The sequence below is a fragment of the Tyto alba genome, unplaced genomic scaffold (assembly GCF_018691265.1).
Source record: "Tyto alba isolate M040663 unplaced genomic scaffold, T.alba_DEE_v4.0 Super-Scaffold_7, whole genome shotgun sequence".
Classification (NCBI taxonomy): Eukaryota; Metazoa; Chordata; class Aves; order Strigiformes; family Tytonidae; genus Tyto; species Tyto alba.
In genome coordinates, this window is record NW_024881328.1 from 5,774,822 (window position 1) to 5,801,159 (window position 26,338).

The 26,338-nt window shown below is 36.7% G+C and overlaps 1 long non-coding RNA gene across 1 annotated transcript in view; it reads right to left on the reverse strand.

Moving 5' to 3' along the window:
- LOC116962746 overlaps positions 1-26,338 on the reverse strand; it is a 79,306-nt gene that overhangs the window by 28,188 nt on the left and 24,780 nt on the right. The window lies entirely within an intron of this gene.

The window sequence follows — 26,338 nt, forward strand, 5'->3', positions numbered from 1 at the left end:
ATAAGTGCAAGCTTTTAATGGGACTCCTTTTCTGAGTAGAATTACTTTCTCTGTAAATACAATAGGGATATCAGCCACCTGATATTTCTCTTCAGGACCATACCAAGGGATGCTTATTCTGATTTCACTATTCCAGTGTACAAGGTAGTAGAATTTTTATCAACATTACAGTGTTTTTCTAAAAACCAAGATTTTAAAGGTGAATTATGCATATTGGAAATGCAGGGAAGAAGAAGGATGAGTGTCTATGTGAAGGACTTTTGCTCATATTCCACCATAAGCAAGAATATTAACAAATTTTCTGAATAAAGCAAAGAAGTTGTGTATTAGGTGACATTAATTTTTCCAAAAGGTATAACTACTTTACTTAATGCCTGATCTAAAGCCCTGTGAAATTTTATTCACTTCACTGCGCTCACATCTTCTCAGTGGAAGACATACTTGGTCAAAGAGTTTACAATTAATTAAGTAAATTAAATACTTTGGCCCCAACTTCTTTCCAGTAAGACTTGAGTAATAATAATGATATCCGTGCGTGACATATGTGCAATGAAGTCACCATTTGACATAATGCTTCTAAAGAAAATTTCATTGAAGTGTGTACCATTAATGATGATAAAGCTAAGAGAATAGGCTTAAAAATTGCATTCTCTTACTTAGCAGATCTGATCCAGATGATCACCAGGAGCCTGTCAGATATATGTTTGACTCCGAAACGTATGTGCCTCAGAGTTGCTGAAAGGCAATAAAGAAAAATGCCTAATGCCATTTTTTCATAGTATACTTTCTCAGGGACTTCAATGAGAATGAGAGAAGTTTATGGGGATGGGAAAGGAAAGGAGTTATTATCACTTAAATATGCTATAGTTTTAGTGCAAGGGGAAAATAGAATCAAACAGAAAAAAATCCACAGATGTCTCCAAGCACAACTGGAGTGACAGACATTTCAGATGAAAGAGATAAAGAGACAGAGAAAAGTATTTTCTGAGCTACAATATGAGTGAGAAATATTCTAAGTGGCCCAGATAGAGTTGGAAAGATTTGTGTTGGTTTTGTTGTTGCTATTTTCGCTCAAAGGAAGATTTGTGTATTTGGAAATTAAAATAGATTAAGTTAATTTGAACATTTTCCTCTGTTGTAGCTATATGATGTTAGCTGTTTTATTGGTGAAAAAAACCTGAACCTGCTCTGGAGGTTTGCTTAAGAGCCATTAGTGTATAAAGTAATTTACAGCTACTCAAAACTATGCATTGAGTTACTAATTGATTGCTACTGGTGATGTACTTGATTGGATGTCCAGTTACATGTAAAATTTATTGAAAATAATTTTGTCTCCTTCTCTCTACAACTAAAATCATTAAATTGAGATAGATATGCAGGGTAGTTATATCTATCTCTTCAGGCCTGATCTTTTATAGAACCTCCCACCAGCTAAGACCTTTTCAGACTATACAATCAAGATATCCTAAAATGTATTACTAAAAATAAACAGAATATAATTTTCATGTGCCCTCTTTTCTCCCACTATTTCTCACAAAGAGATGAGAAATGTCACTAGCACCCAGTGTCAGAGGAAGTATTCCAATATTCCAAATTATATTCAATTTAATAAAAGCACAATGAAAAGTCAACAAAATTATGAATTATAGCATGACCATTTCATGCTCATTCTTTCATTTTTCTTCTTGAAGTTTAAGTCAAAACAGAGAAAATGTGATGAGCATTTCATTCAAAGGGCCAATGTGCCGGCAGGGTTTAATTAAAGGTGTCTAAGGTCTCTGAGATAGGAGCTTCTGCAGTAAAACAGCCAGCAAACAGTACAGCTTTCGATTTTCTAGACTTCCATTGACCTGTCTTCAAGCTGCTTCATTACCCGTATGAGCAGGTTTAACCTACTGTGCTTTGAAATCAGCTGGAACATTAACTGTGATACTTCTCCTTCCTCTGCGAGCTGCTCAAAGTCCCCACGGTCTTTTAAACTGGGAGTTACAGGTGCTGAATTACCTATGCGAGATGAAAGAGCGATAGGACTGAACTCTGTCATCCACTCAGGAGGCAAACTACGGCACCCCGGGGAAAAAGCAAACCCGAGACGCATCGGCACTGTGGATGGCACTGCCTGCTGCTACTGCCGCTCGCAATAGGATGTCGCATGGGTTTTTTCCTGTGGTCTGTGTGTGCTTCAGGACATGTGCAAAATGTTCAACTGAGCAAAAGAAACCCAAAAAGAAATTGCAGCTATTAATGTATGTATATTGACTCAACAGTTGGAGAGCTAGCTCAGGATCAAAACATCTGAAAGTTTACTTTCTCTCTAACTAGTAGAGGGGATAAAAAGATGTTTTCAGACATTTTAGAAGAGTATTTCTTTCAGTTATTGAGCTCTGAAATAGTGCTACTAGCCATTTTTTAAAAGGAATAGTTTAAAAAATGCTGGACTTTGTGCTCCCTGGCATGCTGAAAGGCAGGGAGGATTGGAGAGGAGATAGGAGGGACCCAGTACTTGTGACAAAGTTGATGCAGAAACTTCAACAGCATTGATTGCATTCAAGAGCTTAGAAAAAATCTGTTGTGTGTTCATTGAACAAGATACTTTTTTATCTAGAAGGAGACAAAGGTACAAGCTAAATTTGATGGTGTTTATAATACGTTTTTCCTTTCCTCTCCAAAGATGTTCTAGACAGAAAAGAATGACTCATAAGGAAAACAAGTTACAAGGGACAAGAGCATATCTGATCGAAGTACCTTTAAAAGTGCCTTATTTTGGAGGAAATGTGTGATGTGATCTAAATGATGCTTTTGTTTTAAAGAGTAACTGAAAAGATTACTTTTCAAAAGCATCAATATTACAAAGCAAACAACAAAACACTTCTTAAAGTCTTTGACATGAAGATAATAATATTTTTTGGGGGAACTCTTTTTAATGCCCCTCCTGACACAGCATCAGGATTGGAGCTCATATTTCCTGTTTTCACAGTCACTTTACACTTTTACGTGCTGCAGGCCATGCCAAAGTTGCCATTCAGACCCCTCCACAGCAGGGCAATGCGACTGCAGCTCCACAGGGTAAATGCTAAAGAGGTCTTGCAACACCAACCTTCCAAACTATGCTTTGGAGCCCAATTCAAGACTTTCTATGAGTTTAAAAGGTGTTTTATTTAAAGGATAAGTAATACACAATTGTATCATAAAAGAGAGAAACTTTACAGAGTAGGATCTATGCCTGTAATTTATGCATTTAAAGGAAATTAAAATATTTTAGATTGATATTTTGAATTAAACATTTCACCAGTTATTGTTGCAGTATTTTGATGTCTAAACATCCTATTCTGTACTATCATTGTATTAATTTTTCAGCTTTCAATGGACAGCACATGCAAATAGCAAAATAGCAGCATATCCAAATTAGTTTATATACACGTGAGTTGAGAAGAGTAAATAAGTTAATAGGAATGATGTATCTGGAAAACCTAGCTTTATTTTTTTCTGTTAAGAGTACATGTGAAAGAAATTCTGAATTTACATTCATTAATTCACATCCTGTTTTTGTGCAGAGAGCTTTTAGCTTTCAGTCTCTTCTTGAATACATCTTTGTTAGGATTTAATAATCCTTGTATGAAAAGAAGGCTGCCCCACTGCTCAGTGCTGCTGCATGGGAACTGGGAGAAGAGGATCACGTCTGGGAGGGATTTGGCCTTCATTTCTCTGTGTATCTAATATCCACCTGAAAGATGATGAGAATATCACAGTCTTTTTCAGAAGCACAAAGGAAGCTTCTTTCCTTGCCATACAAGGGAAATCCTGTGATAGTGACTGTCTATGCTTCATATTCTTGGCTACCACCTAGTGGCACCAACTTGGTTAACGATGGATATAACTAATTCACAGAGCACTCCAGAGTTGGGTTACCGTAATTCTGAGATGAAGTTTATAACCTTAATAACTGATCTTTTCAGTGTATATAGAAAGTGACCAAAAATAACTGCAGTAACCTACCGAAAAGAAATAGGGCAGATATTCACAGCCACTCTATAGCAATTGCTATTCCAATGTAATCACAATAACCCATGTCCATCAATTCGTTATAGTGGTCACTGTATTAATCTTTTTCCTTAAACAGCAAGTGATTTACTAGCAGCTGAATAACTTTAAGATAGTTTGTATCAGTTTGCTGCTGTGTGCATATTATTATTCTCATGGTGAATAGTTTCTAACTAAACAGAAGCATACCAGACTCTTTCTGTGGGTTTGATGGTACATCCAACAGCAGTATAAACTATTTGCAGACAATGCAAAATGCTGTTATTTTATAGATCCTTTCCCCAGCGTCCTGAATGAAATGCATATCACTAAACTATTAAGTACAAATTGCTTAAAGATGTAAATTTTTTATGACTTGCTAAATGTTAATGTATGACTTGTAAAATGTTAAAGTAGTAAATAGCTGCTTTGAGCTCATACACACTAAATTTCATTTTGTAGCCCTAAGCATTTAAGGTAACAGTCACACAGGGTATTCATCAGGGAGATTTCCATAATCCTCATTGACTTTAATTTATTATTGTTTAAAAAAAAAAAAAAAAAGATAATTAAGAGTTAATGTCAGTAGAATAGAAAAATAGGCCATTGTCAAAGGATAATGGTCTTCCACTAACAGGAGATTGTTGAGACATTCACTGAGAATAAACATTATGAAATATGAAACACACGATACAATACCACAATATGTAATTATAGCTATTTTATGTCAGCTGTTCTGAATGACTCTAGAAGACGTTATCAAAACCTGATTAATGTTTCCACATTTGATATTTCTTGATTTATTGATGTAATAACCAGCTGAGAAGGACTCCTCACAAAACCAATTTATTTAAAGTTTGCCATAGAAGCTCATATACACCCTGCTTTCCATCTGCTAGAATATTTCCTATATTTAGAATAATATACGTATATAAATGAAAGCCACCAAGTGGAATTTGTTCTGGCTGAAAATATCGGAGGCTGATATGGTTATTTGCTAAGAAGGGAGCAAGCCAATTTCCAGAGAATATTGATGAATGGTCTCCAGATACACACAGCAAAGAGCTAAATTCAGAGGTGTGAAATTAATGTGACTGCACCTGTGAAAACTAGCCATGAATTTGATCCAAAATGATATATTATGAATATGTGAAGATAGCACAGATATCCAGGGCCTTTGAACAAATAATCTAGTAAATCATGAAGATCCAGCATTTAAAAAAAAAAAAAAAACAAAACCAAAACAACACAACAAAAAACCAAACACAAACACAAAACAAACAGAAAATACAGTTGCTCTTTATCCCCACTTTGCTTAGCTATTTCAAAGTTATCTAGATGCCTATTACCAAATTTTGATCCTGTCATTCATGGAATATTTTAATTTTCAGGGACTGATTAGGAATTGGTTCTTGCTATCAGTACAGGTTCTCCCTTCAGGTCCCAAGAGAGTAGATATGTTAAATACTTTCATCTTCTAGAATAAAGATCATTCTGTTTCAATTTTTAATAACATTTTTAGATCTAATCCAAATGTGATTCATTTAAATAAAAATCAATAGGTTTAGCTGCTTCTTTTGAATCATTTAAGGCAACATTTTTTCACGGGCTCTTCATTCAAGGCTAAATTCTGACCAGATTTATGCTCTGATTTACATTGCAACCCGTTAATTTTAGAGGATTTGCACATTGTGTAAATTAGCACAGATTTGACTCCAGGGATCTTTGGTAAGTGGCATAAATTAAGAACAGGGAAATTCTGCTCTCTTTTAAAACCCCATAAAGGTCAATACAAAATTGAGAACAAGATACAGCCCCAAGTCTCTTAGTTAAAATGTATTAAAAAGTTTCATGAAATCCTTTTATCCTCCCTACTGCAATCTGCCCTCATTCTCCTGTCCCGCAGTGTCTCATTTCACACCCACCACGCTGGTATGCTGAGAATAATACAAGTCAGATTTTTCCCCCCCAGAGAAGCATATTTCACATACTGTGTTGACTTCTAACTTGGATCTAAGCACCAGGCATCAACTTCAGCAAAGGTGACTGTGGCTGAAACAATCTTTTTAATCGGCTGCGATCCCACAGGCTGAAACTTCAGTCTGCAGAAAGGATTTATGCAATTGCTAATCTGAGCATTTCATTACAAGTATTAATATTTGAGGACATCTGAGACTTATTCTGGAAGACAACTGCATAAAAAATTTAGCAGTACCAAGGAGCCTTATTTCTTCCGGTGTTTTTGCAGAGCAGCTCCCTTCTGGCAAGAGCACCTTCTCTCTCCTGTACCATGCGACATAGAGGGAAGCAGATATTTGTGGCCGGTGCCTAATGTTGTGCTCTCTCCGGGTAATCAATCACTTCCCCTTGGTCACCAGGATAGTCAGGGCAGATTGCCCACTGTCATTTGTGCTGACGGGGGCATTTCTGCAGAAGTAGGAAAGATGCTAAAGAAGGTGAGATGTCCTTTTGAACTGCACAGTGCATAAGCAGAATGAAAGCTGCGGAGAGCTGTATTGAAATTATTTAGGTTTTTCTTAATGAGCATCAGAAATGTCTCCTTGTAAGACATTGGGTCTCTTACAAAGATCACCAACGGTCAAAGCAATGCTCAGCTGTAGTTTATCCGCTATTTTTATGAGAAAGACTGGATAAAAGAATCACTCTGCAGCTGTGATATGCAGTAATCTCACACAGCCTGACTCAATCTTGTGCTAAATTTATGTGCCCTGTGAAAATATGTCCTACTACAAAATTTCACACGAAGCTGTAGGTCGCACATTAGCTTTTTGTAGAATAAGCAATATATTTCACCTTTTCTTCTGAGTATGAAAGCAGTGACTACGGTATATATCATGAGATTCCATCAACAGAATTAATGGGATGCAGAAAATATTTTGACCAGTATAATCTACAATTCATATAAAACAAGAACTAGGGGACCAGACATCAAATCTGAAATTAAAATTCCATTTACTCAAAGGCCGCAGAGAACTAGACTCTGATGTGTGAACAAGCACAGCAAATAGTCCTGATGGACTGGTTTCTACTATATTGTGGACACAGTTAATCATCACGAGGTGAGAATTTTTGTGCATTTGATGAATTCAGAGAGTGATTAATTCTTTTAGGTTTGCTAAGGAGAACTTTTGTTGCAATGTTGAAAGAAGCACAGGGCTTATTATTCACATGATAAGTGATGCAAATTAATGCAAGTATTTTGTGTGGGCCATAATAGAGAGAATTTTACCTTTAAAAAATAAGGTAAATTTCCTTTTAATCCCAGATATGCAGCTATGTTTAAGCATCCAAAGCACTCAGTATATTGACAAGTTCACAAATGCAAGAATCAACAACAGTCCACGTAGTTCTCAAAATCCATCTCCAAGTCTCTAAGGAATGAAGTTCAATTTTCAAACAGAATTGAGAATTTTGGCCCTTCCTGAGTCATGCTTAACACTTCACATTGCCTGGTTTTGCAGGAATTAGCCTTCCAAAATTATTTCAGGGAGCATATAGATCCATTGTAGCTACGGTTTCTAGCATTTGATAAATTAAGTACCTGGTTCTTCTGCAAACAGTAGTTAACAGTAAGAATTGAAAACGTCTACATGTAATACTTCAGTAGTGGATCTATGAAAATTGCATATTACATCTACATGTATACCAAATGCATTTATAATGAGTGTTGTCATTGCAGTGAATAGCAAAACAATGAACTGTGATTAACCTCTTCTTGTGAAGTGTTGCCTCTAATTTTGGCATTTACTATGGAAATACTTTTGAAATTTTACAGAAGATTTGAATAATTCTATTGATATTTTCATGGGCTTTTTGATTATTGAGGAATGAATTATCTGAACATTTAAAGTCATGAATATACAAGAGATGAGGAAATGTGACAATATCTTCTTCATTAAATCAGCTTTAAGGCACAGGACATAGGGAATTAAAAAGCTGGTTTAGCTAATCTATTTATAACTATCTGATATTTTTTCAATCATTTTAGTTAGCATTAGACTATTTTGACAAAGACGTAAAATAAAATCCTCAATGCACGTGAATTCACTGACTTCAAAAGTGTCGAGATTTCAACTCTATTATGATATTTTTAAGGAATAAAGATTCAGTAAAGGATAAATTAATTAATTCAAGTTCAGCTATTCAATTACACGAATACTCATTTAGTTTCAGAGAGTTTCCCAAGCTTTCCATCTGGGTTCATTTTCTGAGGTGAAATTGGGCTCTATCAGAGTGGATTTTAGAGGTCCCCCACTTAGTTGAATTAAACACTCATAAAAATTGGCCAGTGGATGAATGGGATAAGGCTTGGGGTTTACATGTTTATAAAAGTCTGACAACATTTCTTACCTATACTTACAGATGGAATTAGGGCAAGAATTAAGTTGCTTGCTTCTAATTTGGATCAGTGTGAATTTCTAGAAATTTATTCCTTATTGATATATTTCAGGAAAAAAAAACAGTAAAAATAATCTTGAGTGTCATTCAAACAAGACCAGAGATTCCAGTTTCAAAGAAGTATTTTGACAACACATAACATTTTATTCAATTAAGGAAAATGCAGATTTGTTATTAGAACTCATCATTTATTCATACAAAGTCAAGGTCCTTTTGGCCTCATGAGTTCAAACATATGTCAGATGTTTCAGATGCAGGGACAAGCCCTCTATTCTCCTGAGGCAAAATACAAAAAAAAGACACTAAATAGATCAACTGGGAGGTAAAGAATCAAAAGCAATGAACATATCTTTACAAAATAAAAATCAGCAAGAAGTCATGCAAGAAGTTTTCTGAACTGATTGACAACATATTTTACAGTCAACTTGTGCTCTTCAGAGACCCAGTGACCACTGGAGGCAAACTGGAGGCATGGAGGGCACAAAGTGCTGATGCTGGCAGTGATGGGCCACCAGCCATGGTTCTACTGAGTAGGGGAAGGAGACAGAGACAGTCTTCACCTGGCTTTTGGAGACACCAGCTTTCAGAGCAGTTCTGCCTCCTGGTTGACAACCCAGAGCGGATCACACAGGGTAGTGGAAACAGCAAAGTGGGAGCATTCAGTTGATCCTCATAGATTAATCTTATTTGAGTGTGAGGGTCAGATGAAATTTTTAGCTAAATTATGATTTCATAGATTAGATATCTAGGAAGAAGGCCAGTGAGTGATAGAAGTCTAGCTGTAGTAACGTATGAGCAACTTTTTTGAATTAATAAATCATCCTAAACTTTATACTGTAGTTTTCAAGTTAATATATGACATAAGGAAAACTATAGAAATTGATAAAACCTTTTAAAAAGTTGCTAAAAGGGGAAGTCAAGGGGGTGAAATATTTGCAGTAGGCTGAGAGCATTTTTTATTTAAAAAAAACACACCACCTTGATTTTGACTCAAGGCAAACTCTCAGCAAAAATATCTTTAGAAAGGTCAAGAAAAAAAAGGAAATCATGGGGCTTAGTTAAAGAACACTGAACAGGAGATAATTAGAAAGAATAAGACATCCTTTAAAAAAGTAAAATCCAAATAAAGGAAATAATAGGAAACAGTATGAGCTCTGTCAATTTAAATGTGAAAGTACGGTCGGGCAAACCTGAGCAATATGAATGCCTTCTGCAAGTAGTAGTGAAAGGATTTCACAGTGCTGAGTAACAGAGCAATAAAATAGCTAAAGAAATTATAGGTGTAGAAGTGTTATGGAAAGTCGGTACTCACTCAAAGTCAGAAAAGCAAACAAAATGCCAGGACGTGTTATGGAAGGCATAGAAAGTGGAAAAGCAAAGTCATGTAGCGTTGTGTCACTGCACAAATCCATGGTACAGAAACATTCTGAACAAATGCTGTAAAGGCACAGCAGAATAGAAGACTTCACAGAAGATGACTAGAGATTTTTTAAAAAATTATATGCTATCTATATGAAGATCAACAAAATGGGATACCACCTGTGGTCTGGCCAAAAATTAATTTTATTCTGTTCTTCTACTCATGGTAAAGGATGACAGCATGTGTCCAGTCTCATTTGGAGTGTTGGCATCGTAATTTAATAATTATTTTTTTGTGTGATGTTAAACCATTGATAACATATAAATCAGAGGCGATACATGGGAATTTTGAATAGTTTATACCATAGCTTGGACAGAATTTAAATAGCCAATTTGTCTGAGTCATGATTTACATTACCATGTAATGGCCCTTACTTTATCATGTGGCCTCTGTGGTCTGAATTTATGTTTTTTCATATCTGCATCTCACTAGTAAACACTAAGATGCAGGTTTCCAACTTCTCTGTGTCGGTCACTTTGAGGTTATAATCCCACAAAGTGCTCCCCATGCAAATGCACCTTCAGTCTACTTGGTAATCGACTGAGTTGCAGAAGGCACATCTGCTCCTGTGTGATACCAGTGTTGTACAAGTTTTCCTACTGGCTTCTGGCTTGGATCTGGGGTGAAATTTTGCCATTCATGAATTCCTGAATGCCACATAATATGCCTCTAGGAAACACTGCAGTATCTTCTTGAGGATAGTAAAATCTTCAAAAGTCATTTTAAGTGTTCTCATTCAAATAAGAACTTCCTAATAATTTCCATGTTTATGAACATTTAATCTAACCAGATATTATTCTTCACAGGTAACAGAAAGCATGGTCTAACACTGATCCTCTTGATCAGTTTATATTTGCCAAAGTAAGTAATGTTGATACCAGAAAGATATTTCAGTGATGTTTCATTCTATCCTTAATTTACAAACCAGGATAGTCATGCCTAATGTAAATTAAATTTCAGGTTACCCTGAAAAGAAGGTAAACATCTAATAGGTTGAACATTTTATTTAACACCATCTATTCACTGAAAGAATAAACTTTTAAAGCTAACCTCTAACATGTCCTTTGATTACACATCCCCGGGTTCCTGTCATGCCTTAGTGAGAGTTACACTTGGACCATATTTGACCCTTATACACAATATTGATGCACTGCGATTTCTTGTCATTTCAAGCACGTAAGAGAAAAGCTGAATTTTAGTCTACTGGATATTTAATTTGAACAGGCAAAAAATTAGTAAACCCATTGTTTTCTGAATAATATCAAACAAGAAACAGAAATTATATAGTTTAGTCAGTGTGGGAAACACTTTTCAAGCCACAAGTTCTCTCTTTTAATAGTTTTTATAAGGCTTCACTTTAATTTTGTTTCCAAAAAGCAATAAAGCAGAAGTTGTTTTCACAAAGCAGACAGAAAATTGATTCACTAAATGTTGATCATTTTCCATGGGTAGTTCAGAATTTCTAAACTCTTGCATATTTAATAGTAATTTTGGTCTTCTTTTAAATAAAAATCTCAATAAATAGATTAATGGTTAACCTGCTTATGATTTACATATTGATATGTGTTATTACTTCTGGTACATTTATCCAATATGTTCTTCTGTTTTTTCATATTTAGAAGTCAGATGTAGAACATTTTTGTCCTTTTTTTGCATTGATTGCTCTTTCTGCTCACCTCAACTACTGTACAGCTGAAAATAAGAATTTGAATATAATAGCATATTGCAAGCAATTTACTGCTTGTACTGCTCATTTCAACTTTTTTTTTCAGCTTTTTGATGGGAATGCAATTTGCATTTTCTTATTAATACTGATAAGAAGCCGGACATTACAGTTATTGGAAACACAAGTCAATTTGGTTTGCCCTTCAAACAAAATACTCCTTTGTTATGAGATTTGGCAGCTCTGAGTTAAAAGATTGATAGGTCTGATTGCTGAATTCTTTGTAACTGAAAGGTTACCAGCAAAGACTATGCATACTGAAACTAAGACATAAACTGAAGCTACCCGAAGGAGAAAAAAAATAATAAAAAAAAAATGAATTTGTGTGTGTATTTTAATTCTAAGTATTTCTGAAATAAATGTAAATTTTACCGAGTGTACTCAGTGTAAAAGAGAGTGTCAGCTCAAAGGAGTTATGGGAGAGATGCTGAAATAGAAAGTACAGATGACTGAGCTACAACATACACAACCTTTTTAAGGGAAGGGGATTTTTTTATGCAGTCCAGATTATAGGTTTTTTATAGGCAAGGTCACATAATTTTATAGGTAATATAACTAGTGCCAAGCACATAATAGGCTGCTGGGCTTGAAATGTTTGTTTTTCAGAAAAATTTAAAGTATAGTCATTCCATTTCTCTTGCATGAAGCTGGATATTTTATTTGATAAATTTTGACAGAAAAAGGCACTTTTTTTTTTTTTTTTTTCTGTAGGAAGATTTTCTTCTCAATCCATACCTAAGGACATAACTTGATTCAGAAGTAATAGCCTCTTAGGTTTCTTAATGCTTCTTATTTTTTAAATTGAAACCTTAAAAATAAATTTTTTATGTCCAAAATAATGTTGAGAGGGAAGGGGCAAGAATGAAAGAGAGCACAAGAAAGAATGAGAGAAAACTGGAGTGGACCATAAAAATCTTCTTTGTCCTCTCCTTTCATTTTCATTATTCCACCTTAAACTTAGGTTCCTAAAATGTTGGAAGAAATATTCACCTCAGAATAGATGTCTTTTTGCTCTTTCAAAACAACCCTCTGCTGCCCTGTTTCCACTGTGTGCTTTCCCTTTGGATAAAAAAAAAAAAAAAAAAAGTACTCATCTTAGGTTATTTTTGTTGTGCTTTTTTCTTTTTTTTTTTTTTTTCTGCATACAAAGAAGTGGTAATACAAGCAGAGTTATACAAGCAGTGGTCCAAGCCCATTTCCAGTAATAACACTACAAGTTTTGCTGCTGTGTTTTTAGGATTTGTATTTTGCAAGACAGTATGCACGAGTTGTTTTTCTCTTGGTTGGAAGTATCACTCAGTGTAAGAATCAGGTGTGACAACCGAATGACTCAGGCTTTGCACTTGCTTAGAAGTTATGAGCAGGTCATTTATAAGAGTTTAGCCTGGGATGTACATCACCATATGGGGAATGCCTTTATTGATAAAGATATTCTTTTTATTTAGATGCATGCCCCTGGCGAATGACAAAACAAAAAGAAGAGGTGGCACATAGTCCTTTGGTGCTTAAAATAGAGTTTGCTTCTAACTTTATAGAAATACATCAGGACTTGAGGATCATATGACACCAATTTGATTTATATAAACTAGCTTCACTGTTTGCCTTTGTAGGTTGTACAAGACTTCAAGGACAGTTTTCATGTTGGAATGACAGAATGGCAGGATTCAACTAAACAGAACAGTCATTTTTTTTATTTTGTTCTCCTATTTAATATAATTGCTAGGTTTTTTTCTCAGAGTGACCCTGAAAGTCACCTCTGTAGTAATGAAATCGAGCTGCATAAACAAAGCTGTCTGATTTGAAAAAAAAAAAAAAACAAAACAAAAAACCCAAAACAAAACAACAAAAAAAAAAAACAAAACAAAAAAACAAACAAACAAAAAAAAACAACAAAAAATGGTCCTAGTTTTTCACAGCTAAGGAGCCCTTCACAGACCAATGATTTGTTTTTAAATTGACCATCTCCAACTGAATATATGCCTTTATCACAGAAAGCACTACTGTTTTCTTGATTAGTGGTTGTAGAAGAGGGAAATATGTCTTGATCAACCATGTTTAGTTAACTTAATATATGCTCTCTAACTTTACCACTCTTCCCTCATCCTCCAAGTCAGAAGTTGGTCCTATTCATGGATAAGTGTAGTGAAGCTCCCACTCCCTCCATCCATGAGACTTTAAGGAGGTATTAGGAGGATTTGAATCTACCATGCTGTACATCCAACACCTATAAAGAACATTGATTTCTTTTTATATACATATGTTGGACGCAAGAGGATTTACTTGGCCTGCTTTCTATGTAATCCATTGTTTTAACAATGCTGGGCATAAGCTTTATGCAGAAGGATGGTGCTGGGAAGGTGACTATATTCCTGCTAGGATATTGTCACTGCTCCTTTTTAATTCTGCCTTTTATGAAAGAACATGGAAGCATCACCTGTGTCGTTCCCTCTCTATGATCATGAGGCATGGGAGTGAGAAAATGCACAGCTCAACTCAGGCAGTTATTGAGTCTCCATGGGGTAACCCTTTTGTAAGAGGAGAAAGTTCAGAGTCCCCAAAAAAGGAACCTTTGAGTTCATTCCAGAGAATACCTTAAATAGGAACCAACTGGTATGCTAGGTAAGGGAGTGTGGGACTAAGATGACACGGAAGGAGGAACTCACTAAGGAGATCATTTTGGTTCAGTATCTGAGCAGCTAAGTGAAGCTTAAAGCCACCTCATCACAAAGCCTGAGACCACATCCAGTGCAGGACCAACCGGGACTGCCGTGTTCAATCACAGACATCACCTTCTAAGGGTCTTGTTTCTGTCTACTGAAGCTGAAGGGGACAAAGGAGCTTAACTGGTTACCCCAAGTGCCTAAATCGAGTAGTTTCAGGAGCTGGGATGGTGATTCCCATTTCCCTAGAGGTATGGGCACTCTCAGCCCTCTCTTCAGCATGTTTGCAACACCCTTGCTCTTTGAAGTTGCTATCCTCAATGCGTTCCTAGACCACCTTAAAACATTAAAACATTTTCATAAAGATAAATCTATTGTCTCTGAGGAACTCCACATGTTGTCAAGGATATGAGCATTCCTATGATACACTCTATTACATCTATAGGATATAAATGTTATAGGTCACTCATTACACACAATTTCTCTAACTTTGGAAAGTGGGACTCTGCCTTCTCCCCGCTCTGTTGCTGTTGTCTCTTTACAACACTTCTGAACTATTCCTTAACTCTTCTGTCATCCTCATATCTGAAATGTTAACAAACAGAAAGTTTGATGCTCTTCGTACTGAAGCCAAAGGATGCTTGGCTGAAACCGTAAAAATCAGTAGTAGGTGAATTTAGCCAATTATTTGTAGAATTTTTTTTGCCTTGACTCTCTCCTAGCATTAAGTTTCCATTAGGTTTTCTTAATAGAAAGCAGCTGAGTTTAAGTAGCACAGCCAGTTTGCTTTTGGGTGACTTTTCCAAATTCTGACAGTAGCTACACATGCTGTCTCTTCAACACAACACCATATCCACCAGTTATTTCTGTGTTAAGTTTCATCCAGTAATGATTTTTTTCCAATATCAATCAGAACCATAAAGCAGAATGGATAGCTAGAAGTAGGAGTCAAGATTTTGATTGACAGTGAATAGCAAACAATATTTCCAGCTCAATAAATGTCAGTGAGCTTTTGATAAGCAAGATAAACTATAATAATCTCCAGAGTAGAACATAGTACAAGGATAGTAAAAAAAAAAAAAAAAAACTAAAAAATTTAATTTAGGTGAAAGAAGCAAACCCAGCTATTTGAAATGTTGTGATCGTTTCTGCAAAATGTGGTTCACAATTCCTCATGAACAAATGTATTTAGAAAAAGGAAAGGTAGAGAGCTTGTTTTCATTAGTTCTGTAGATATAATGAAACTACTTAAAAGAAAGGGAGTAATATAAAGGAAAAAAAAAAATGTTAGTTTTTTATTTCCAACCCAAACTATTTTCTTACACCCAAACTATTAAAAGAGTAAGTTTAATCACCACATAGAATATGTCTAATATTATATCTGGTCTAAATATAAGTGTAATAAAGTATGCAGTACACATCTTTAAGGATCATTCTCAGAAGCTACACAGAGAAAAACAAAATAAAAGTAACATAAGAAAACATTTCAAAGATGCGCATGAAAACCCTCTTTCTCTTTGTTTAGTGCAGTTGATTAAGTTTATAGGTGGATATATTTGGCATCTCTGTACATTCATTTCCATTGTGCATATATGTTTCCAAAATTTGTTACAGTTGAGTATTGTCATGTACATATTTTTTCTTTCCTTTTGGGGCGGGGGAGAGGGGAAACATAGAGCATTGATTTCTTGTGCTTAGAAGTCATCATGGCATCTTTTCATTAATCAGGGATATGCCAAATCCTAGATGATTATAAATTTTGTAGTCCATCCTTGTACTTTCATTCTCTAGAGATCTTTTCAGGGTGCATGGCAAATCAGCAGTCAATACTTGGACTTAGGTAGACCTAGATTAATAAAGAGGATATCTCTTTGCTTTCTGAAACCTGTCATGTTTCTCCATAACTTGCTTCAATAATCTAGCACAAAAAATAAAACCACTTCAAAACTTTAAAGCGATTCTAAATCTTGAACTTCTACATGATTTCCTAAATTTATTTAGTAAACCCTTGATTTAAGTAGTGGATTCACACCTATTCTCAGCTGAACAGCTGTTTATATTTTTCCCCAACATGCCATCACAGGTTGCAGACAGGAAGGTTTTGGAGAATTTTCTTTGCCTATGAGGTAGGAGTTAAGGTGTGTTTGACTGACAACTAGTTTTTGATGTGCAGTAACTTGTATAGATGTTTCAGGGGTAAGAATACATTATTTGTTTCCTGATAAAATGTATTTGCACAGTGTGAATGATACTATGACTTATCTGTCTGGTCAAAGTCTAGTGGACATAAAAATCTATAATGAAACAATAACAATTAGGTTACTAATGATGTATTATTATTTTGGTAGATTCAGGATTGTGATATATATGGATCAAGGCTTAGAAGAGTGTTTCATTTTGGTTTGGTTTGTTTTTTTCTCAAATATTTATTATTCTATAACAAAATGTCAATACTCAGGAAGGAAATTTTTCTGAGACACAGATTACAGCTGTTTAGGAAGCTGAAGACCTTTAGGAATCATGAATAACCTCCTAAAATCTCAGTGATTGTACGTGATCTTGACCCACGTACGTTGATAATGTGCCATAGAGTCACATCAGAGGCTTATTTGCAGCCTCATTTGGTGTGTCGTTTGGGTCTGGGCCTTGTTTGTATTTAATCCTTTCAACATCTGTGTGAAACAAAAGTGCATTAAAGCCTTTGTCAAAAAATAGCCTACAAAAGAGAAAATTTTCAACATTTCTAAGTGTTCACTGATTTCTAGTGCCTCCATTTTGGGAGGGGGAAGGGATATGCACTCATCAGAGACATCTAAAACTTGTTCAGAGATGTAAAAATTACTATAATCAGCTTCTACTCATAATCAGTTTCAGTGAGTATTCAGCTAATCTAAAAATTGATCTCAAGAGTGTCTCTAGCTGAATGTTCAAGTGGGACCCAAAATGAGCAAGCACCCTTGGGACTCGGTGTGCTGCCTGGGACTGGCCGTGGAGGCTTCAGCAGCACAAGGAATCCACCTGCTCTAGTCCAGTCTCATTCTGCATCAAGTCCTCCACCTCAATTCTGTTTGATTTACACCTGCACCAACTGCTCCACTCTGGAGATCCACTCCTGGTCATCACCGCAGGCTAATGCAGATACAGCCACTAAGTGCAAGAATAAATCTGGGGGGGTTGCATTTACAGTTGAGGTTCTGTGCCCAGCACCAGGTAGATAGCCTGTTCCTTTTAATTTGGAGAAAGTAGGATGAACTAGATGGTCTTTTCCTATAGCTGAATCATAAGAGATCACAATAGTCTGACAAATGTTTGATATATTTTTTCCTCTACTTGTGGAAATGTTACAGTTTTAATGTGCTTTTTTTACTAACTAAATTACCATATTTGGTCTCTTATCTATTCACTGTCATCTACTTACCCCAAAATAAAATAAAGAAATATAACATTTAAGATTCAGTGTCTGGGAACAATGTTGACTTGACTGAGAACTCTGGAAATGGCATTGTCATTTTACCACAAAGAATAGCAACAATTTGTTCAGTGACACTGAAAGGCCACCCAAACTCTTTTACCTCTCACAACATTGATTTGATGGAATCCATCTCAAAGAGAGAGAAAGTAATTTTAGCTATGAAATTCTTGCCTTTTCCCTTTCTGCAAGGCTGGCCACCAGTGATTATTCGGTGTAAACACCTCTCCATCATAACAGTCTGTGGACATCAGCGTTGAGTGTGGTGGATCCACAGAGATGGGGTAATAACAGTCTCCTCTCAGCAACAGAGGTGACCAGATTTAAACAAGACCTCAAGTGAATTGTACTTATATAAGATTGAACATGGACATCCATTTTGGTCTGCTATTAATTTAAATTAAGGTAAGAAAAATGAAAAAAAAAAAAAGAAAAAAGAAAAAAGACAAGTGTTGGAGTAACCTGTTTTGCATTTCTTTTTGTAAGTCATTCACATCAAAATTACCTAAAGGCTTTCTCTTAGCTATCAATTTGGCAGATTTCTTACATTTTAGGATATAGTCCATTGTAAATAAAAAGATGGGGATGTCTGTTACAAGATTAAATACTTCTTATCCTGTTACCTATCCCCTCAACTATTAACTGCCTGCCCAGTTCCCTCACAAGTGTCTCACACTTGCACTTTTCCCCTTACAGATTGAATGACAACCCTGTATTGATCTGGCAAAAAACTCTCCTGATTTAAATCCCGTTCAAGGCTTTCCTCTGTCGTGACAACTTTGGGAAATCATCCAAAAAAACCCGAAAAAATTATTTGGATGATCAGAGGCATGTAAAAGTGTAACTTTAAAGATAAAAAGTGTATGTAAACCCCATGTTCCTCCTCTTTTCCAACCTTATGCTGGTAAGCTGGCAGCAGAACTGCCTCATTTTTGGAAGCCACTTAGCCAGACTGGAGGGGAAGAGCTCTCTGGCCCCATGCATTGGAAAAAAGGAAGAAATAGTGTTATGTGGAGAATATCACTTGCAAAGACTTTCTACACAGAGCCAGCAGCTCCTGCGCTGCAGTCCTGTGGCTGCGCTGCCGCACGCACCCACTCCTGAGCCAGATGTTGCAACATCTGCATCTCACCGCCGAGCAACGAGCTGCAGCGGGCACGGGGAACAGAGTTCAGCTCATCGGCCTCCCTTTTCCCAGTAGCCCTTCCCCGACTCCTGTGAGTCAAAAAGGGCAAGCCAAAAGGGATAGCCAGCCCCAGAGCCCTGAACAAGGCCAGCACCCCTCCTGACAGCACTACATCGCGGAGCCTCGGGAGCTGAACGCAGTATGGTGCATTGATTGGACGGAATTAATCATTTCACAGATGCCTTTTATGTCGTCATTCAATCAATTTGGAGTTTGTCTACGTTTTTAGTGACTCCTAAGTAATTGCCATAGTTATCTGGGGATGAAGGTTCATGTAAATAACATGGTGCACATAGCCTACTGATGGGGGTGGAAAGCCTCTCCTCTGGAGTCTCTCACCATCGGGAGCTCAGAGTAAATAAAGCTGTTTTGTTGTGGTACTGTATTGTAAAAGTTATTTGGTTTCTAAAGGAAAAAAAAATAAGTAAAGCAGCTGGGGTTTTCTATTCTTTTGCCTGCTTCATTCTCCATCCTATAAGACACTGGAGGCATACTCTTCTTGATGGGAATGTTTCGGTTCCCTTGATCATAATATGCTTCTCTTGCCTTGCATGTTGTTGTTCTTAACTGGCACATTAAGTGCTAATATATTTTTCTTTTTTTCTTGCTTTTTACCACAGTGACTCGAGGAAGAGTCAGATTCTAGAGGAATTACTTTAAATCTGACTTTAAAGGACCATGGAAAGAATCCTGAATTTGAAAAATATTGTTCTGCCATCATAGAAGCACATTTTGGCACTCCTTGTTTGAAGGTATCCTAAATGAAATATGTGATCTTTTATTCATAGTCTACAGTTACAGCTGATACAGTTAAACTAAATTTTTTCTTCATGGATAAGTGCATTCTTTAAATGGTTTTGAACCTTTTTAAAGTATGAATGCACCATACAATATGTTGTGACAACTGGTTAATTAGACCTGATTTCTTATTTTTCTTTTGGAAATTTTCCTTTTGTGTGCACACTAACCTGAGGATTATATTTACTTTCCAGTGTCAGTGATACCAAAACCAATAAAGCTATTCACAAAATCAACTACCAAAAGTAGCTGTTGGGTTTGGTTTTTTCTTTGTTGTTTTTTGTTTGTTTGTTTTTGCATTAGCTTGGCTACCAATTCTGATACATTAAAAGGAGAAATTTGTAACCATGCATATCAAAGGAATTCAACATGCTATAACATGTATTTGATCTTCCATGTTTATCTGATCTTTGGCGTGCATTGTGCAGGAAGTCAGATGTCACAGAGCTCAGTGGCTGGCAGTGGGTGCTGCAGCAGCCTGGGATATGTCTTTATTGCTCCCCGAATTCAATGGGCTTCATGCTCATCTCCATCCCCACCTGTGCACTCCTGCCTTCCTCGGACAACTTCTGGCACTCGCTGGGAATCATGACATTGCCTGAGCTAAACTGCTAACTCTAACTATAGCCACAATAACGTAAACTGACACTAAGTTATTGTAACTGTTATCCTTAAAATCTATGAATCTATGGGAAAATTATGAGTTGTGAAAGCAGTTACGTACATGAATAAGACAATTCATTTGATCAATCCCAATTTTAGTTCTATTGACCGTATATTCTTTTGGAACAAGAAAATCCATATATCGATAGTCGTCATCTACAAAACCCACCAAATTGAATTAGTGTTAATTCACATTTCATTATATTATTATTTTTATCTATCATCTCGAGCCTGTTATGTAACAAAGCCTGCAGTGTACAACAGAGAAAGAGGGCCAGGAAATTAAATCAGAAAAACTTACAAAATACATTATCTATATTAAACCTATGATTCTGCAGATACTTAAATTCAGAATTAAATTGATCCACAGTATTCCAGAAAGAAGAAGATTGCATTTTGGTCATAAAAGTGCCCAGACTGGTCTCTTTGGTGTTATCATGTCAGCTCTTATCTTCCTCTCCTTGCAGGTGGGAGACATGAGAGATGACAGTGGATGTATACTTCCCTTATCCTTCCAAGTACCTTTCAAAAGCGGAAGTGCATTACTCAAAATAATAAGGAATTTCATACATTCTCAGTACTTATATATTTTGAATATTAATAATATATCATTAAATCTGGAAGGACTTTGGTGTTTTTCTCAGTTGATAGCCAAACAAACTCCTATTCACATAGCCGTCCGCCAAGCCCATGAACTACCAGTTGCAATTTCTTGCCTTTGAGATATGGATCCAGGAAAGGTCAATTATAATTTCAGTTTTAAAAAGGTTTCTGTCATCTTCTCTGTATAGTGATTGCTATAGCTCAAAGTTTCCAGTTGCACCTAGAATTAGCTCTCAAAGATTTCAGAAATTTTGAAAAATATGACCTTAGATGCCTTAATTTTCTGAGAGTATATCATCTATGTGTCATTTCACCCCTGGGTAAAACTGGGGTGGACATAAGCAGTTCCCCATCTCCTGCTGTCTTCCTTCAGGAAAAAAAAAACATTAGCTTGCTGGGATTTCTGAGAGCATGAGTTAGAGAGGTGGGTGTTGAACTCAGGTGCTGTGCACCAGCCTGGGAGAGAGTGGGGCCCTCCCCTCCATATCCTGCTTTTGCTTGTGTGGTCAGTTGTGCAAATTAATTGTGCAATTGTGCTCTTGAACTTTCTTTTTTTTATGAGAAAGTTTTGTGTTGGAAAACAAGTTCACTGAATACATTAGTAGATTCTGGTGCCTTCATGCACCAAGCACCAGCTCTCAGAAGGGATTTCATGGGCTGCCCCAATCTTGCATAGATGGGCACATGGCAACTCTGGCTACCCACAAGAAGTGCTGCAGAGAACGAGATTGCAAGGATGTTTACAAAGAAATGTCTCCATCTTCTGTTTTCCCAAATATAACTAAATGTTCTTATCTTGCTCAAATTATCTTGAAAATTAATCATTTAGAGTGGTTTTGTTTTGTATAGTACTGTTTTCTCAAACCTCTGCTGCATGCCCACACGTGCACATGCACATGTCCACTGCAAGTTTTTTTTGCTGAGAACCCCACCAGCTAAAAAGCATTAGAGCCACCACTGCTGAGCACATAATAAAACCTGCCTGCGTTATAGCAGTTTAACAGATTACACTTATTAGCTGAGTGACTGCGGCTGACTGTACATAGTTTGGGCTTTTTTTTTTTACAATGACAAGCATAACACTTTAACTCAAACCTCTGTGGAGGTGATTTAAATAAGGTCTACTGCTTTATGATTTCAACTTTGGAAGTGCCTTTCTGTGGTCTTGGTCAAATAATTTAATTTTACCCCATGATGTTTCAAACACTTTTCTCTAAAACAGGGAGAACACTTGCTTGATGTGAAGGACCACAAAATAATTAAAGCTGTTTTGTTAACTGTTTATTTAAAATGTTGAAAGGAGATCAATATTATGATTTGCATGAGCAGATATTGATTTTCATGAGCAGATATTTGAGAATGTGAGCAAAGTGTTAATGCTCTTTCCTAAATAATTAATACCTGCAGAACATGAAAAAAAAAAAAAAGTCCTACAGTTCACTGAATATAGGAGTATTCAAGGCCTGAAATTCCCTTCAGTTTATTCAGGCAATTACTGCCAAAAATTTTGTTTTAAAAAGGTATAAAAGCTTCATCATGATGGAGTCAATGCAGTTACCAGCCAGGACAACCTAAAAAGTATTCAATAATGGTACTTTGGGTCCAATTTGAAAAGTAGCCCAAGACAGGAAGTAATTTCCTCATCCCATAAAACATTTTCATATTGCAAAAGTCCTATTCTGAGGTGAGGTATAACCAAGAGGTTTCAGAAGTTTTCACCATAAAGCAAAATTATAAAAACTCAAGTGTTGGAGGCATTCAGCTATGGTGTGCCCGAGCCAAGCTGAACTCTCCCTGTCTGGTTCAGGGACTTCAGTCTGGGGCTTCTCCTGCAGACTGGTGCCTGCCAGCCTATACGTATTCGTGTGCTGTCCTTCTCCTGGCTGAGTTTACTTTTCACAGATAAATAGTTTTTCAACAAGTAGAGGTGTAAGGGTGAGGAAAGGAGGCTGACTAACTACTTGGCTCAAAACAATGACATGATCCTTTTCCCAAGTGGGGACCGTAACAAATTGGTCAGCAAGACTTTATGACACAGGTTCCTCTTTGTATAAATGCTATTTTGGAATAGGAAAAAAAAAAATGAGACTATACCCCCAGGTGGATACATGATCATATGATCTTTGAGGAAGTCTGGGTTTAAGTCTCTAGTTTGCACCAGGTGAAAATGGACACTTATTTCTAGGGGCAGGTTTCTCTCTATATTACCAGAATCTGAATTTTCACCCTCAATTTCTAAAATATCTGAGGCAAAAATTTTCTCAAAATTGGTACTTTCACATGAAACACTTTGTTTTACTGCAGTAAGTCAGAATTTCCTGATTAAAACATTCTGCATTAAAAAATAATAATAATAAAAAAAAAATTCTGACTAAACTCTAAACTGTAAATTTTTCTTTCATCAGTACTGCTGTTAGTGGAATTTGGTGCATACGGAAATCAAGGTTAGAAGACCATTGCCCATATGTAAAATAAGTTGTTTAAGTATAAAGTCTGCTATATACTGAGGTTATGGTGAACTGAATTGACTTATCTTCACTGAAGAGAAGCAAAAATTATTTTTTCAACCTTCTGCTCATTCAGCCATCTCAGCTTCTATTGATTTCAACAGATTCACTTGCTTTAAGGTTTGGTTTGCAAGTTATACATTTTACATTTGACCTATTATTAAGATACATTTTTACCCATTTTCTCCATTGTTATCCATGCATTTTAATCCAAACAAAATTTTACAAAGGACCAGATCATCTAATCACAAAAAAAAATCCTTCTCTTTGAAAGCCAAATTAGAAAATATACATTTTTTAAAATGCTCCCAGACTCATCATTTTCTTAGTCATATTCATCTTTTCTGTATCATGATCAGAAAAAGAATGAAAATAATTATCTTTTTCTTCATAACTGAGGAGTATCTTTACAGAACAGGGTAGGCTTCTAATTTTCTTCTGCTGCTTATGGCCTGACTTAGGAAATTATTCAATGTGATTGCGGACAAGATCTAAAAACAATGCGGGTGTCTACAGTGTGACTTACGTGAAATTGAGGCACCTAAGTGAAACGTTTTGCTCAAAACGTCCTTCTGGATGCTAGGTACCTCCCTGGCCACGTTGGGTTTGGCCTCTTCTACTGCCCACAGCTTCTCACCTCTCATCAGGGTGGCGCCTGCTTCACCTGTCAGGCTGATCAGGACTCAGAAATCAGCCTTCTTTTCCTTAAATCTCTTGAGGAATTTGATCTAATAGTTGTTCACAGATCACAGCCAACAACCATGTGAAGAATACAGATGAAGTCACTATTTTTAAAACTTGGCCCTCGAGAGCATGATTGGTAGTAGTGCTTATGTGTTATATATGCTAGCTATTTCTTACAGCGCTTGCCCAAGAAATGGAGAATATATATTTAATTTCACCTTCTGCCAGGGAAAGTTCAAGCCCACATTTCCAGCTCCACAGTCTAGTTAGTTAACCATTGCACTACAAGATACTGGTGGGTCTCCGACCTCGGGACCAGAGGTATTTTCCAAAGACAGTTTAACCTAGCAGCAGAGAGTTTACTTGCTTCTGGCCAGGAAGGGAGCTGCACTCCAGGCTTCTGCGTCTATACAAAGGATCAAACCAGTTGGCAGTTTCACAGCCAGTGGATGTGGCTGCTGGCCCTTCCTAAAACAAACCATGAACCTTGATTGGTCTGTGAAAGGATGGTCAGAGGTACCTCTCCCAGCCTGAGGGTATCAGATGGACAATTCACCCACCACGGCTGTCGCCTCGCCAGCAGACAGCTAAGCCTGGATGTAGGCAGGATGGAACAGCCTTCTCCATGCTCAGAGTCTGCTGCCACCAGGCACCTTGTGGACATTTCCAGCCTCCTTCCCTAAATATCCCCTTGGAGACTTTCCACGTGGTGTGTTCACCATCCCAAAGACATTTCATGCAAAACAAGTAGCCCTCAATAAACTGCATTTATTGAAACACTTCTCTCTGGGTATTTTGTCCTTAGTTATTTAAATAGTACATTACTATAGCAACTAGTGCCTCACTATCTTTAATATATTAAACTTCATTACACCATGTGAGGCAAGGGAATATTATTATTTTACTTTACAATGGTGGGAGCAAGATATAGATACTAAATGGGTGTTTACATAGAAAAGCTAGGTGAGTATTTCAGCGAAGAAAGTGTAGATAGGTTAACTCTAATTTAGCAGTCACTGGTAACAACAGGAGCAAAGACAAACAATCTCATGTGGGCTAGGAACTGGGAGCACGAAACTCCCAGCCCACACTGAAACCCACACGGGCACTTGCCCCTGGCTCCCCTGTTATGGGCTCACATGTCGAACAGACAAAAGCCAGGGGAAACTCACATTCATGCACATTTTGCATCCACATATACTTTGTTGGGTGATCAGGGGGCTGAGTATGATGGGCATGAGCTTTCCTTTCATGAGTCACAACACAGTATTTCAATCCTTAGATTTGTGCATACAGGAGCCCAGTTCTGGACAAAGCTGAAGCATCACTCAGCTGAGAGCCGTAACCCCAGCACCATGTTCCATCCCACTCCTGGGTCAATACTGTATTGAGCAGGCAAACACTACATCACACGGGGTGTTGTGCGTGTGTGTACTGCATATCATACAGTACTATACAATTTAAGACATGTCACTTCTTGAAGTCAACAGTATTTAACTGAGAAAGCACATGCATTGATAGCACTTTATTAGCATTGCTGGCACATCGCTCCTGTAAAGCAGAGTGGCAAATGAGGTCACTCCTTCATGTGAAGAAAAGTGTTGTATTATTCCAATACTCATTTTGATCTTTAATTTATTTGCTTCGTTTAAAAAAAAATCACTGACAGATATGTTGATTCAGAATGTCTGCTAATACTAGTGCTCTGAGGCTTATCAAAGAAAGACATGTTTGAAAAGTAAGCTATATTATGAAAAAGAAAGAAAAATCAGAAGTCAGATATAATACAAGGGTTTTTTTTTTTTTTAAAAATCCTCTGTTAAAATTATCCTCGAAGTTTTAACAGCAGCTGTTGCTTCAAATAGATTTTCAATTTTTTTTTACTTTTTCGATTAAGATGTTTGAAGAACTAAGTTTAGACATAGATTTAACTTAACCAGTGAGTCAGTAATTATAAAATACTGCATATGATCAGGAGATCTAGGCATAACATGAGTAGAAAATGGCCACTCATACAGACAGCTAATATATATGGGCTTGAGACACAGTCTGCAGATGTAACCTGAAGACTCCTTACTGACTTTAGCAAGCTTCAAATAAAAATATTGAATAAAATATTGCAAAGCCTGACTGTGCCCTGCACCAGAATTTGCATGGAAAACTGTTATTGACTATGAAATCATCAT